Source organism: Oncorhynchus mykiss, chromosome 4, assembly GCF_013265735.2.
Source record: "Oncorhynchus mykiss isolate Arlee chromosome 4, USDA_OmykA_1.1, whole genome shotgun sequence".
NCBI classification, from domain to species: Eukaryota; Metazoa; Chordata; class Actinopteri; order Salmoniformes; family Salmonidae; genus Oncorhynchus; species Oncorhynchus mykiss.
In genome coordinates this window covers 7,124,870-7,136,127 of record NC_048568.1, presented here as the reverse complement: position 1 = coordinate 7,136,127, position 11,258 = coordinate 7,124,870, and the positions used below count along the sequence as shown (strand labels likewise).

Here is an 11,258-nt window from a genome sequence, read left to right as displayed (position 1 = left end):
CAGGAACAATGGGGATCCCTAAACTATGGGCAAATGCTCTGTCAATAAAATTCCCAGCTGCTCCTGAATCTACGAGCGCCTTATGCTGGGAATGCGGGGAAAACTCTGGAAAATTAATAAACAAAAACCTGTGAGAAACAGGGGACTCTGTTGAACCTGTTGCCGACTCACCTGGTGTGACACGAGAATGCCCTGCCTGCATTCTCGACTTCCAGAGGAACCTCCCCAACACCGTCCAGCTCGATGGGCATCGTAGCGGTGATACTGGGGGATGGAACTGACAGGCCCCGATCCAGACGTCTGCGGGTAGCCAGCAGGTTATCCAGCTGGATGTACAGGTCCACCAGCTGGTCAAACGCCAGAGTGGTATCCCTGCAGGCCAACTCCCGACGGACGTCCTCAAGCAGACTGCACCGGTTGTGATCGATCAGGGCCCTGTCGTTCCATCCCACGCTGGCAGCCAGGATCCGGATGTCCAAGGCGATCTCCTGTGCGCTCCTCGTCCCCTGCCTCAAGTGGTCAAGCGGGTGGTCAAAAACTGCCAGGAAGCGACGGGTGAACTCTGTGTAATGGTCCAACACCGCTTCTAATTCCCCACATACAGTGTTGGCCCACTCCAGGGCTTTCCCTGAGAGACAGGAGACGAGGGCGGACACGCTCTCACGTCCCGAAGGAGACAGGTGGACGGTCGCCAGGTAGAGTTCCAGCTGGAGTAGGAAACATTGGCATCCGGCAGCTCCTCGACCGCCAAAGGGGTTTTGTCTGCTCCTGCTGACTCCATTTCAAGGAGCATGTTTCTGTAAATGATCTGGGTATAGCTGTTGCAGAGGAGTCAGGCACAGGAGAGCAGAGATGAGTAACAAAAGTAAATGTATTCAAAATGACCAAATACATGAGTAACACCAAGCCCACACAAAAGGACCGAAATACATACAACAAACATGCACAAAAACCATGGGGAAAACAGAGGGTTAAATAATGAACATGTAATTGGGGAATTGAAACCAGGTGTGTAAAACAAAGACAAAACAAATGGAAAATGGATCGGCGATGGCTAGAAGGCCGGTGACGTCGACCGCCGAACGCCGTCCAAACAAGGAGAGGGACCGACTTCGGCGGAATCTTGGCAACACCTTAGCCAAATGCATTTAAACTCTGTTTTTCACCATTCCTGACATTTAATCCTAGTAAAAATGCCCTGTCTTAGGTTAGTTAGGATCACTACTTTATTTTAAGAATGTGAAATGTCAGAATATGAGTTGAGAGAATGATTTATTTCTGCTTTTATTTCTTTCATCACATTCCCAGTGGGTCAGAAGCTTACATATACGCAATGAGTATTTGGTAGCATTGCCTTTAAATTGTTTAACTTGGGTCAAATGTTTCGGGTAGCCTTCCACAAGCTTCCCACAATAAGTTGGGTGAATTTTGGCCCATTCCTCCTGACAGAGCTGGTGTAACTAAGTCAGGTCAGTTCTGCCCACACATTTTCTATAGGATTGAGGTCAGGGCTTTGTGATGGCCACTCCAATACCTTGACTTTGTTGTCCTTAAGTCATTTTGCCACAACTTATTGTGCTTGGTGTCACTGTTCATTTGGAAGACCCATTTACAACCAAGCTTTAACTTCCTGATTGATGTCTTGATGTTGCTTCAATATATGCACATAATTTTCCAACCTCATGATGCCATCTATTTGTGAAGTGCACAAGTCCCTCCTGCAGCAAAGCACCCCCACAACATGATGCTGCCACCCCCATGCTTCACGGTTGGGATGGTGTTCTTCAGCTTGCAAGCCTCCTTTTTCAATCAAACATAATGATGGTCATTATGGCCAAACAGTTCTATTTTTGTTTCATCAGACCAGAGGACATTTCTCCAAAAAGTACGATCTTTGTCCCCATATGCAGTTGCAAACTGTTGTCTGGATTTTTTAGTACGATTTTGGAGCAATGGCTTGTACCTTGCTGAGCGGCCTTTCAGGTTATGTCGATGTAGGACTCGATTTACTGTGGATATAGACACTTTTGTACCCGTTTCCGCCAGCATCTTCACAAGGTCCTTTGCTGTTGTTCTGGGATTGATTTGCACTTTTCGCACCAAAGTACATTCATCTCTAGGAGACAGAACGCGTCTCCTTCCTGAGTGGTATGACGGCTGTGTGGTCACATGGTGTTTATACTTGCATACTATTGTTTGTGCAGATGCATGTGGAAATTGCTCCCAAGGATGAGCCAGACTAGTGGAGGTCTACAATTTTTTTTCTGAGGTCTTTGCTGATTTCTTTTGATTTTCCCATGCTGTCAAGCAAAGAGGCACTGAGTTTGAAGGTAGGCCTTGAAATACATCCACAGGTACACTTCCAAATGACTCAAATGATGTCAATTAGCCTATGAGAAGCTTCTAAAGCCATGATGTCATTTTCTGGAATTTTCCAAGCTGTTTAAATGCACAGTCAACTTAGTGTATGTAACCTTCTGACCCACTAGAATTGTGAAACAGTGAATTATAAGTGAAATAATTTGTCTGTAAACTATTGTTGGAAAACATTACTTTTGTCATGCACAAAGTTGATGTCCTAACTGACTTGCCAAAATTATAGTTTCTTAATTAACAAGAAATTTCTGGAGTGGTTGAAAAACGAGTTTTAATGACTCCAACCATAGTGTATGTAATCTTCCGACTTCAACTGTATGTTAGTTACCAGGGAAACTGAGCCATATAAGCAACCTTTTTCTTTGTCTAGCACTGGGGTGAGTTCCTTCCTACCCATATAGTTGCATCCCAAATGGCACTATATTCCCTATATAGTGCAATGCTTTTGATCAGAGCCCTATTCTCCTTATTCTGGAACGTCACAGTGGTCACAGCGAGTTCATTGCAATTGTGTTTCTATTTCCGGCAACATTCGCGTGACGCTAGCACATGCAAAAGTGAAACTTTCCGTTGAGGACTCGATAGTTTTACACTGACAGAACCGCACAAAATCTTAAAATCTATCACCATAATAGACGTTATATATTCATTACGAGGCTGTCACAATAAGTGGATGAAGAGGAGGCAGTTTTTACAACAGCAATGTTTTGAACACCAACATCCACGTCGATCTGAATGTACCTGAGGAGCCCCATACAACCTGAAAAAAAAACCCAGAAAAATGGCTTGGCTACGATGCTCCACTCGTGAAGAAGCGTCGGGTGTTGCTCAGGCAGTAATCAGTGACAGGTAAGCCAAACGCTAGAGCAGTTTGCCTGCTCTCATTTTGTGTCTCCTTATTGCTCTTGTAGCTAAGCAGTCTCATAATAGTGCTATTTTATTTCCTTTACAACTCAATAATACAAGTCCCATTTTATAAATACTTAATTATTATGATTATTAAATATGATTAGGAGCGTCCATGTAGTACGGTGCTTTATTGCACTCTGTTGACTGCATACAGGCTTGTCTCTTGCTGCCTTTTCTACCCTGGCAGAACATCTTCTACCCATCTACAAGGGCAGCTTTCAGTTAGACCTGAAAGACCAACTCCGGATGACACTGATGAAGCTGAAGCTCAACTTGCTGCAGCAGTACCTAGCAGGAAGGTTCGGTGTTTCCCAGAGTATTGTCAGTCGAGTCATTAGTTATTGGATTGACATGATGGGAGAGAATCTGAGGGAGTACATTCCATGGCTGCCAAGGGAGACCATCCGTGCTACAATGCCATAATGTTTTAAGGACCCAGGAAAAACTACTCAGGAAAAACCTGCATTATCGACTGCTCAGAAACTGCTTTACAGAAGAACAAGAATCTGGATTCAAGGGGGGAGTCATTCAGCCATTACTACGCCCAGAACACTATCAAGTAGCTGGTGGTCATTGCACCTTGTGGTCGAGTGATGTTCAACTCCTCAGCATATGGAGGTAGATGTAGCGACAAATATATAACATTGGATTCTGGGTTCCTGGAGTACCTCTGTCCAGGTGATGAGCTCATGGCTGACCGGGGCTTCACAATCCGTGATCTGCTACATGAGAGGAAGGTCAAATTAACAATTCCAGCCTTCACAAAAAGAAGCACACAGATGTAAGAGGGGGTCACCACATGTACAAGACGGATAGCTAACGTGAGGGTTCATGTGGAACGCGTAATTCAAAGGCCCAATCAACCTCTCATCTAAAATGAACAAAATACTTAGAATCTGTGCTGCCCTGAGTAACCTGCGTGGTGATATCATTCATGGAGATGCTGAATGAACTGACCAGTCAAACGCAATTCACGGGGTTGATTTCACAATATGAATTAAAGTTGTGTAAAATATTACGTTAAATTAATTTCAATTTATTATATAACAACTAGACTAAATTATTTATTTCCATACCCATTAATATTAACAAAAAACAAAGCCATAAAAATAATTTACACAATACTGTGACTGTTGATGCATTGTCCGGCTTTTCAATTGAAAAACAATGTTAACATTAACTACAAACAGGAGAGACATCTGACTACATACGTCTATAGAGCTGCATATATTTGTCACTCGGTGACAATCTTCCTGCCTTCTGCTCTTCAACAATAAATGACAGCATGTGGGTAAAGTAGAATGCCTTCAACCTCAGGACAGCTTCTGCACAGAACTGTGCATCATAGGGAACAGGGATGACAAGTTGCTGGGATGGAGTCCAGATGAGCACCTTACTTTCTCTCAGTCCTGTGCAAAACATACCAATTTGCACCTGCATGTAGTATCCATGTGGTCCAGTGTTTTCCCATTGAAGACATCATCCAGAGATCAAAGCCCTTCCCCATGTCAGGACACTTGATCTCCAACAGCTCTTTGGAGTTCAGCACTCGGTCAGGGCTTGCTGAAAGCCATGGCTCTTCAACACTGACAACAGTGCCTCTGTGGTCCACAGAGACTCCACAGTCTTCCAGCCACTTGGAGGCCATCAGCTCATTATCTTTCCCGTAGTGTGTGGGTGCATTCCCTCGGAACCTGGGATACAGATGCTCCTGGAGAAACTTACCAGGGTTGGTGGATTATCTGACAGGGACCTTCTTGGCTGAGCTTGCAGTAACTTTAAGCTTCCTTGAGTCATGCCACAAGTGTGAGGCACTCTGACCTTTGGGGTCTGTTCCAAAGCAGTCGACTGGGTTGGGTCATGTTTCACAAATGAATTGTAAAAGGGCAGGCACTTCTGGCAGTTGTAATTGACATGCTCTCCATGTGGCTGTGAAAGAGTAGAGAATCTATATTAAGTTATTATATGGAGTTAGAAAGCATTGAACAGAAGAGACACACATCAGTTCAAATACATTAAAATAGTACAGCCACAAATAAATATTCCTTTCAGTCCAATTTTTACCTAGGATGCTACTGGCTGTGATATTACTGTTGGTTCAGCATTTACAGACTGATAGAGCAGACTCCCCACAGGCAGATTCAGGTGTCTCAGGCTCCTATTAAATTCCCCCTGTGAGTGGAATGCAGGAGTGGGTGGCAGGGGTGGACATTCATGACGCTTTTCTGCATTTGGTCAATGGCCTTATGGTGTGTGAAGTCAATGCTGTTTAACCGCTTTGGCTCAAGGTTCCTCCGAGTCCCAGCATTCCATTGTCGCTGCCCATCTGTGCAGGCTATACCAGTTAGCCCACTGGACACTGCATTCTGCACCTGTGATAGAAAGCTTGTAACAAAAAGAGATTCTGAGAAAATCCCATGATTAACAATTGTGTGACAGGACTATGTGATCAATTTAATCAAAACACATGCACGTTTCATCATAAACTTACCTTGATATTGTTCCCAATGAGATTATACCACTTATACTTACCATACATTAGGCATTACCCCCAACCACAGTGATATTTTACAAGCCTTACTCACGCAGAAAAACTATAACACTAAATAAATACATGTGATGCTGACATGTTTAAATACATTTTATACCCTACTCACCTGGCTCCATAAACCTACCTTGCTTCAGCAACATGAGATTTGACAGGATACTTAGATTCCCCACTATAATACCACAGTTCTGTTGATCCACAAATACAGTACATAACCAGTGAATCATGACATTCTCAAGTCAGCTTTCGTCCTACAAAGCGCTTGGTCTAACTGCTATGTTAAACATGACTATTTTATCATTCTGTGTCTAGATAGAGCAGTAATGTGCACTTTCATCTCTAAAAGGAATGAAGAAAATAGGCCATAAACATACAGTGGGCAAAAAAGTATTTAGTCAGCCACCAATTGTGCAAGTTCTCCCACTTAAAAAGATGAGAGGCCTGTAATTATCATAGGTACACTTTAAAACTATAACAGACAAAATGAGAAAACAAATCCAGAAAATCACATTGTAGGATTTTTAATGAATTTATTTGCAAATTATGGTGGAAAATAAGTATTTGGTCAATAACAAAAGTTTATCTCAATACTTTGTTATATACCCTTTGTTGGCTATGACAGAGGTCAAACGTTTTCTGTAAGTCTTCACAAGGTTTTCACACACTGTTGCTGGTATTTTGGCCCATTCCTCCATGCAGATCTCCTCTAGAGCAGTGATGTTTTGGGGCTGTTGCTGGGCAACACGGACTTTCAACTCCCTCCAAAGATTTTCTATAGGGTTAAGATCTGGAGACTGGCTAGGCCACTCCAGGACCTTGAAATGCTTCTTACGAAGCCACTCCTTCGTTGCCAGGGTGGTGTGTTTGGGATCATTGTCATGCTGAAAGACCCAGCCACGTTTCATCTTCAATGCCCTTGCTGATGGAAGGAGGTTTTCACTCAAAATCTCACGATACATGGCCCCATTCAGTCTTTCCTTTACACGGATCAGTCGTCCTGGTCCCTTTGCAGAAAAACAGCCCCAAAGCATGATGTTTCCACCCCCAAACTTCACAGTAGGTATGGTGTTCTTTGGATGCAACTCAGCATTCTTTGTCCTCCAAACACTTTTTACCAAAAAGTTATATTTTGGTTTCATCTGACCATATGACATTCTCCCAATCTTCTTCTGGCTCATCCAAATGCTCTCTAGCAAACTTCAGATGGGCCTGGACATGTACTGGCTTAAGCAGGGGGACACGTCTGGCACTGCAGGATTTGAGTCCCTGGCGGCGTAGTGTGTTAATGATGGTAGGCCTTGTTACTTTAGTCCCAGCTCTCTGCAGGTCATTCACTAGGTCCCCCCCGTGTGGTTCTGGGATTTTAGCTCACCGTTCTTGTGATCATTTTGACCCCACGGGGTGAGATCTTGCGTGGAGCCCCAGATCGAGGGAGATTATTAGTGGTCTTGTATGTCTACCATTTCCTAATAATTGCTCCCACAGTTGATTACTTCAAACCAAGCTGCTTACCTATTGCAGATTCAGTCTTCCCAGCCTGGTGCAGGTCTACAATTTTGTTTCTGGTGTCCTTTGACAGCTCTTTGGTCTTGGCCATAGTGGAGTTTGGAGTGTGACTGTTTGAGGTTGTGGACAGCTGTCTTTTATACTGATAACAAGTTCAAACAGGTGCCATTAATACAGGTAACGAGTGGAGGACAGAGGAGCCTCTTAAAGAAGATGTTACAGGTCTGTGAGAGCCAGAAATCTTGCTTGTTCGTAGGTGACCAAATACTTATTTCCACCATAATTTGCAAATAAATTCATAAAAAATCCTACAATGGGATTTTCTTGATTTTTTCCCCTCATCTTGTCTGTCATAGTTGAAGTGTACCTATGATGAAAATTACAGGCCTCTCTCATCTTTTTAAGTGGGAGAACTTGCACAATTGGTGGCTGACTAAATACTTTTTTTGCCCCACTGTAAATTACAAGAGCAAGTAATGCAGAGATTGATTAACATTAGCCTATGGATTATAGTAACTCTCACCACAACACATGTATGCTGCTTGCATGCTGTAATCGCTTATGTCAAGTCACGTTAGACATAGAAATGCAAGTGACTTTGCTTATCAACCCACCTTCCACAAAACTGAGGCGACATGGCTGCATGACTTTCCACGGCCAGAAATGCAAGTGCATCTAGCAGTCTCTACTGATCCGTTGTTTTATACAAGCAACCAAGCCGAGTAGTAAGAGCTGCTTGATTGGCTTCAAAAATCATTTCCCCTCCTCCTGGTGAAGAAGAACTTGGCCCACTTTACCACCGTGGTTGTACTGATAGGCCTCTGCACTCCTGCCATTTTTCAAGGTGGAACCATCCATTTCCAAAGAGTGCACGAAGTAATTAAAATGTCCCCATATGTAATTTCAGGCCATTTTATCATGTCATCCATCCATGTATTAATCATGGACGGATAGGGTATGTCCATGTACGGATGGGGTAAGTCCGACCTCCGAAGATCCATTCGTGTGTGTTCCCAAATGTGAGCTGTTTTGTTTATGTGTTAAGATGTGTTAATGATGCACGTTTTTGTATTATTAGCTAGCCACCGCTCGGAGGTCATTTGCTAGCGTTGCCGGAAGTTGTGAAATGGAAACAAAAACACAAATGTGTTCGTTTGGAACTGTGTCAAGTGGGCGGGGCTAAATAAGGCGAATAGTCAAAAGCAGTTCACTATATGGAATAGGTTGCTATCTGGGACAGCTTGTCACTGCTTTAGCCCTTCCCTCCCGTACGGACCCTGGTCAAAAGTAGTGCACTACATGGGGAATACGGTACTATTTGGGATGCATCCTGTCACTCCTACCTGTCACTCCAATGGGCCCTGGTCAAAAGTAGTGCACTAGGGGATAGTGTTCTATTTTCGGACACTTCCTTAGCCCTTCCCTCCCCTGTGACGGACTGAGGGCTGGTTTCCAGGGAACGGGTGGTCTGTTTGTCTCGGCTGGAACGGGACATGTGTATAGAGGTATGTGAGCAGGCTTTGTGTCATTGTGTCAGGCGAGAGGGGCCTTTGTGCTCTTAACCAGAGGGGAAGGTCCGACAGATTAAGCCTTTAGAAGTGCGACCGACCACCATGAGGGCAGGCCACAAAAGAGGGTGTGTGTTTCTCTCTCTTTGTGTGTGTGTGTGTGTGTGTGTGTGTGTGTGTGTGTGTGTGTGTGTGTGTGTGTGTGTGTGTGTGAGAAAGAGAGATTGAATATTTGAGTGTGGGTGTATTTCTGTGGGTCAGTGTGTATTTGTGAATGCATATGTGTGTGCGCTTGCGCGTTAGTGCGCTTGTTGCATGTGTGTGTTAGCAGTAGCTAGCCAGATTCTCATACAGGTCAGCAGGTCAACGGCTCTCACCCATCTGTCCCTCTGATGGCATTACTCCCACTCTCCCAGGTTGCCTGGTTGGTTGTTTGGTTGGTTGATTCTTCTCCTGTGAGTGAACTAATCTCACTCCAACACCCTGCCTGTATTCCAAAGGGCACCCCATTCCCTATGCAGTGCACTACATTTGACCTGGGCCCATAGTGATCTGGTCAAAAGTAGTGCAGTATATAAGGAACAGGGTGCCATTTGGGACGCAACCCTTTGTGATCCATAGCAGCATCCTTTGGTCTGCTCCTTTAAGCCACTGATCCCACCTACGCAACGAAACGCACAGAGCTGAGGGGAGCGGAGCAATCACAGACATACAGATGGACCGATTGGGGCAGAGGGAGGTGGAGAAAAAGAAGGATAGAAGCAGGTTGCATCGGAAGCGCCATATGTCCTTATTATCGTTCTGTGTAGCACCGTGAGCTACTCAAACAAAAGCATAATTTATACATGTATGGAACCCTAAGATCGACAAGTGTGTGTGTGTGTGTGTATGTATGTATAAACCTCTCTCTCTCTCTCGCTCACTCTCTCTGGTCTCCGTCTGTCATGACGGCCATCCTCCGTGTCTGTGTAAACAAACACACGAGCGGAGGCGAGCCAGACCTCACCGATGCGGGACTATTTGCTTTGGTTGCTCTCGAGAAAGTTTTCTTAGAGGTCCAGGGCTCCACGGAGAGCCCACAAAACCAATATTTATCCTCCTTCCTCCTAGTGACTCAGGCCCCTTTTCCTTCCCTCTTCTTCCCCAATAAGCACAATCCTTAAGGCTGGGAAGAGGAAGAAAGAGAGGGACGATGGAGAGATGGGACGGAGGTCTGTCTGTAGGGTTTTCCCTGAGCGCCAGGTTCTCATGGGAAGGGGATATGAGGTAAAACTCCTAGTAGGTGCTAATTGTGGTTTTCCATCTAGACTTAGCCCCATACCAGGGTGTTGACAGTGTTTTATGTTAATGCTCTAGTGTTATTGTTTCCATCAGGAGTGTGACACTAATGAAGAATGGTGCCAGAGGGAATGACGGACATTTTATGGGCTCCTGACCAATTGTGCTAGTTTGTATATTTTTTTTGTGCTGATCTTAACTTTTTAAGATTTTCTGCTCGCCTGAGTTAGAATACCTCATGAGCTGTAGATCATACCATGTGCAAAGTGTTTTCATCTGTATCTTTCGTAGTTGTTTATTTACCACAGCTAACGGAGGCTGGCACTAAGACCACTCTCAATGGGCTGTATATGGCCATTAGCAAACAAAAAAAAATGCTGATCCAGAAGCGGCGCTCGTAGTGGCCAGTGATTTTAAAGCATGAAAAATGAAATCCATTTGTGATTAAAATGTTCTCTTTCTGTATCAGATCGAATGTTTAGAATAATGCTGCTCTGTAATTATATCTCTTGGTTTGGTAACATGCAAGTAAATTATTGATTGTACATGGGAGAAAACCTTAATATTGCTGATATATAGCTAATATAATATTGCAATTTGGCAGTATGCCCAGAACATTGCTCTGGCAACCAAAAAGAGTATCTCAGTTTCAAGGTCTCAGCTTTGAGAGAAAAAGCCTTGTGATGTGTCAGTCAGTCACATGCAGGAACCAACGTTAATAATAAATAATGTAAATCATACTTAAATGACTTGTTTGTGTGGCAGGATATAAGGACTGAAAGAGAACGCACTTGTAAGAGTTTTCATCAAGCTTGAATTGAGTTTGTGAAACTCTCTGGCTGTGATAATAAAGATTGATTATTTTAAATTGAGTTTTAGTTATTAGTGGTGAATTTCCACGACACTTTTTACCTAACTTCCACCAGCATGACACTTGTGCTACTAGAGCAGTTGTTCCCAACCTTTTGGCTACTGTACCACCAACTGAATTTAGCTTTGCCCGGAGAACCCCTCATGTACATTTTAACAGTAGGCCTATGGTCTCAGGAGTCTTCCAAAGTACCCCTTGTGGATAGGCGAAGTACCCCCAGGAGTCCTAGTAGCCCTGGTTGGGAACCACTGAACTAGAGGGA

General features: G+C 44.0%; 1 long non-coding RNA gene across 1 annotated transcript; it reads left to right on the top strand.

Moving 5' to 3' along the window:
• Nucleotides 1–2,834: 2,834 nt before the first annotated feature.
• Nucleotides 2,835–10,997, top strand: LOC110520964. The gene is made up of 3 exons (XR_002473065.2): nucleotides 2,835–3,225; nucleotides 9,999–10,113; nucleotides 10,222–10,997. It is a non-coding gene; the product is annotated as an uncharacterized LOC110520964 (long non-coding RNA).
• Nucleotides 10,998–11,258: the final 261 nt, after the last annotated feature.